A 5789-nucleotide genomic window follows, 5' to 3' on the forward strand; every position below is an offset into this window, starting at 1 on the left:
TTTATTGGTAGTTTATTCCATTACAAAACAACAGCTAAAAAACTTGTGGTTTTAAACTGAAAAACCTAAAATAACATTAAATTAAATGTATTTAAGTGTAGCCCCTCTAAATTTAGTTTTCTTTCGTTGTTGTCATTATTATTAGGACATCGAATTCAAGTTTTACATACCTTTAGCTCAAATATTGCTTAAAATTAGTGTCTTGACTAGCAATAAAATAGAGAAGAAGTGTTGAAATGAACTTGTACAATATTGTCGGGATTTTGATTTAGGAGTTCCCGAGATTCGACAACGGGCTTTAATAATTTTAAATATTCAAAATAAATGTTTTAACTACGCTATACATATATAAATGCGTATGATATAGCATAGTTCTTAAAGTATATAGCATCAGAAATCCAAACTGATTTAATGAGATCACATGCATTTAAAATATAACTCACATATCGGTATAATAAAACAATAAATGCCAGATTGGAATTCAATGGAATTCCGCCGATACCAATTAAAGCTATGCGTTTGGAGAAGCGTTTGCTTCTTGGTGGGGAGTTTTTGAGATATAGGACATCCAAACTTGTAGGCTGGGACACGAAAAATATCAGCAACAACTAAAAATTATAATTATATGTTAGTTACCGGTAAATAGCGTAAATGCAGTTACTTGTTAGTCTAATCAATATTTAAGTTTTGAAATTCAAAGAACGATATGTCGAGAATCTAGCTATAAACACCTATATACACATGCAATGTAATGAAAATAGTTATACAAAATTTCAAAACTTTTTAAAATCTTTACCTATATTAAATGGTGGAGTGTGAGAAATCGGAATCTCTAATTAGATGTCTTACTTTAATACTTTTAGTTTTAATGAATTTATTCTTCCATTTGATTAGAGCATGAGAAGCTTTCAATCTAAAGATTTATTACTTTTGAGACGTATTTATGTTCTAAACTTAAAACTTGAGGAAAAGTTATAAAATAAGACTTCTAACTGGAGATTCCGGCGATTGTAAGCAGCATAATTAAGTAATAAATTTTCCAGAGCGTTGAAAGGAAGAGATGATGTTTCTTACATCACTTCTTGAGCATAGAGGTACACACATGTTTCAATAACAATAAAAATAATTACAATAAAAGAACAAGTAATGAAAACGACAAACAAACAAAAAATCTGTCGTTAAGATTATAGAGGGCTTATTTTATGTGATGAACCTCCAATATATGTAATTTTCAGTTGCTTATAATAAAATAATAATTTATTACTCCAAGATGGTCATATCACGGTTTTTAAGTACAGTTTTAAATTCAGTTTTTTTTTTCACATTTGAAGATTCCGCACAATGTGAAACACAAGATGCACTATAACTTGTCCACTTTAACTTATGCATAATATTTATATAGTCCAATTTATTAAATGGAATGCTTACTATTATGGAACGAATAGTGCTGGATGTCAAAAATGTAAAAGAAATTGTGATGCCCTTTGAGAAGTTCTTCTCGTTTTACGTATAGTAGTAACTTGGCTCATGATAAAAGTTAATCTCAATCTTTGAATATAGATAAAGTTGTCATTTACACGACATCTTTGCTGAGTTAATCAATAGTTTAATCAACTAAAAAAGGAGGCATTTTAGGCATTTTTAAAATGTTTACCTATCCTAATCAATTTGAAAATAAGAAATACTTTGGCAATAAACTTGACTCAATCCAATATTAAGTTAATGAATATTAATAATAGTCACGAATATATGGGATAAGATTACGCGAAAACCTTATATCACTATTGTTGTTGTTGTTGTTGATTTTAGTGATCTATAAAACAAGTAACATGAAAGGATAACAATTTTCGAGTTCTCCGTTTTGAACCTAGTTGACTTCGATTTAAATCCTATTCGTCTCCCAATTCACTCTCATTCACAAATAATCTATTAACCACTAATATAATCAATAACAATCCACATCCTAACCCATGCCAACGTCTTGTAATTCCATGTCTGTCATCTGCTTTACAAATACCTGCAGGTCACAGCAACAACCACAACAAAAGAGTAATAAAATCGTATACATGGATTAGAATATGAATAGGTAATCGTAGTATAAGAGAGGAGTGGCAAAATTCTTATAAAATCCATTATGTAAATGAAAATTCAAATAAAGAAAATATTTTAAATACGAGAAAAATTTGTTATTGACGGTGCTGCAAACGTATAAAGATGCATTCTAGCCAATTATAGGACCTTTAGTTTAAGATATTATATTATATAACATAAAAATGTCCTTAAATGGTTTTTTTAACGTTTTATGAATATCTAATAACTTCCACAATTGAATTAATGACATCAGGATCATTTTTCTTTGAAATGGAGATTAATATGGCACCACTTATTAAGTGTGGGTTAATTGGGCGTAGATTTTAGATGAATAAATATTGGACAAGTTTACTAAGGAAATGGTTTAATTCCAATTAATGGAAGATAAAATCTGTGTTAGTCAGAGCGAATTTCATTAAGTGTATAATTTCCATACTGTTTTCTATTCACTTTGGTTTAGATAGATTTTATTTTAATTTTTACTTTTTACTTTTTATTTCCAATTCCAGAAATACACTTTCCAAAAAGAACACTTCACATTTAACAATTTTAATCGAATTATCTTGACACTTTTTTATTTAATACACAAAATACACAGAGTTTTGTCGACTGTTTTGCTAAGCGGAAAGCATCCAGTCAACGTTTAAGTAATTTGATTATCAGTTTTTCGAGGAATTTTAATTCTATTTGCCAATTACCAGGTACCGACATCCACTGAAAGACAACTTCAACCGCGCGCTGTCATCACATCTACGCGTTCGATAATACGGAACGGAAATGATCAAAAACGATAAACAAAACAAATCGAAAGCGAGGTGGGTGAGCCTATTAGAATGCGCGCAAAGGTGAGTAGCGACATCTGCCACCGTGGAAGTTGATAACTGACTACCTTAATGCCTTCAATTAAAATTGCTAATTTGTCGGTAGTCGGTGTGTCGGTGTGTCGGTGTGTAGCATTGAGCATTAAGCGAAATGAAGAGAGGCTGAGAGAAATTTCTTTTTTAATTTAATTACAAAAATGTGTTGAGTCTCAACGCCAACGAAAACAATATCAGCAGCTAAAAAAACAAACAAAAGGCGCTCTTAATTTAAACATGGGTAAAGTATAACTGAATTAACATAGTATATTTTGTCCCATAGTAAGTAGTACGGGCAGCAACGACAATCACAACAACACCTCCAATGCGAAATCAGAAGTGACAACAACAACTCCGTCCGCACTGATTTTGTTGGTAGTTTCGATTTGTTTAATCTTATTAGCTTCGATATGATAGCGAACACAAAAGCATGAAGCAAAAACAATGTAAGAAAATGTGAGTTCTTTTTGCTCGACGAACTCTAACGGATGACAGCGAGCAAGTGTGTGAACATATGTTTGTGTTAGTCACCATCGACGCCAGTGACGGCTTCGATAGAACCAACAACCAACCACTCTATGAATAATAAATAATGATAAGATTCCTGGGATTTGTGAAGTAGACATGTATTGGCCATTATGTCGAACAGAAGTTATTGTTTTTGCTGGTATTAAAATTTATTTCCAACAGTTTTCCAACAGAAAAAAAAATGTTTTCTATCTGCAAATTTTTAAAAACGATTTTCAGCTGGTTTTGTGACAGAGGATGGCACGGTCATCTTCTGATAAGTAAAAAATTTTAAAATAAATTGACTACAATAGTTTTATTAATAATTATATTACTGAAATGATTCACAATTCATAGAACCGAATAAGGATGGATAGGCACACCAAAATCGGTTAGTTTTTTGAAATTGATTTACAAGACATGATGGGTCCTATCCAGCCTCATTAAACATCATTATACATCAATAAAGTCGACACTGAATATTTCGATTTTGTACTTATCGGTAAAATCATATGTTCTGTAAAAGCATTATGGACATAACATCGCCCTTTACGTGACTGTCGTACTGTGAAGTTAAACAGTTTTTGTTGGCCTGTCACAACAAGTTATAGTTATAATTCTATATCTGTAGCTGGTAGGAGTAGGATCTCTTAATTTAGGTCATATCCTTCCCCGAGTTTTGATAACTCGTTGGCGTGCTACCTATAACTATTTTTATACATTTACTGATTGCGTTAATATGACTTCCTTACCCATGAACTGTCTTGAAGAATATGTTGACCACTGGAATTGTTTCACTAATTTACTAAGAATTGTGTGAGAACATAGTGTTTTTAAGATCTGTTTATTGCAAGAAAGTAAATTCCTACGACGGTAAATATATTTATTTAAAAAAGTCTTATGGAGTTTGAACATTTTTTGGATTCCTGTATTGCAAAATTCATAGAATAGACTTTGTCTTCTATGCCTCTATCTGTCATGTCAGTGGTAATTGGTTATGAATTTGCTTTCATTCGAATAGTACTAAACACTATGTCTAGTTTATAGAAAAGTTATTGATTCTCAAATCCTTGGATACACTAAAAAGACTATAGTTCATGTCAGTGAAATCATGTAGAATTTAACACTGAAAAGCTAAAGAACATTGATTATAATCAATGTAAATTGTACTTTCGTTGATTTACTTGTAATTGGAAGTTCACAGGTTTTCTTATGACTTCATTTAGCAAAAAATGAATGTAGACTACTAATTGATGGATCACGGATCACTGTGTCTGTTCTAAATTTTTTTACAGTGTGCCAAAATAAAGATCAGGAATTAGCTGACGACTTCGGCATAGTAATAAAAGGATATAAAATTGATTGCAGTTATGTCCAGCATATTATTAGGAAACCATAAAATTGTTTGAGTTTTAGATGTTACATAGGCAGATCTACAATTGAAAAATATTTATTTGTAAGCAAACCTTATTCAGTTCAGGAAACTAAGAGAAATTTTTTGTGAAAGAAATTACAAAGTTTATTTTTTTATTATTCATACATAGTAAAGGATTAAATCGAGTTCATGAAATTCTTAAATGTATATAGAGTACATACAAGCATTTTAAATGTTATCAATATTCTGATCCACTGTAACTCTTAACTGATTTATAATAATCGTATACTTAAAGTGGAAGCCATAATAAGTAGGTAGGAAAATATTTAATTTATTGGCCTGAAGTGTCGAAATAAAGGCAAACATTAATTAAGACAGAGTTTGCATATCAAATATTTGAACTATTTTCATCGAAAACTTAGGATTTTCTGCATTGCCAAGATACTTTCGTGCTTTTCGCTATCGAGAAGAACAACAAATAGCAGAGAATGTAAACATTAAAAATCAATTAAACGAAATTTAAAAATTATCAAAGTTAAAAAGAAAAGCGTGAATTTATCTAATTTTAGAAAATAAGCGAGCACATAACCCACAGCCGCTCATAGCCCCGTTCCTGGAGACGTCATTCCCATGCTCTTAAGTTTCGTAGTCTTATCATTTTACCGATTCAATTACTTCTTTTATTTGTGCAATTTTGCTTGTTTTCTTTGGTTTCTTCTCTTTTCATTTGTCTTTATTTATATACATTTTTTCCTCTAGTTTGTTTTGTTTTGTTATCTATGTTCACTTATTTCTTTGTAGTGTTTTGTACGCGGTACGAGTACACGTTTCCATTGATTCTTATCTTCACGCTTCGCTGGTGTTAGGCACAATTGAATTCGCTGGCGTTAATTTTGTTGTTGTAGTTTCATTTTTTACTTAACAGTTAACAGTTTAAATTCAGATACTTCCATTGCTTC

The sequence above is a fragment of the Teleopsis dalmanni genome, chromosome X (assembly GCF_002237135.1).
Source record: "Teleopsis dalmanni isolate 2A chromosome X, ASM223713v2, whole genome shotgun sequence".
Classification (NCBI taxonomy): Eukaryota; Metazoa; Arthropoda; class Insecta; order Diptera; family Diopsidae; genus Teleopsis; species Teleopsis dalmanni.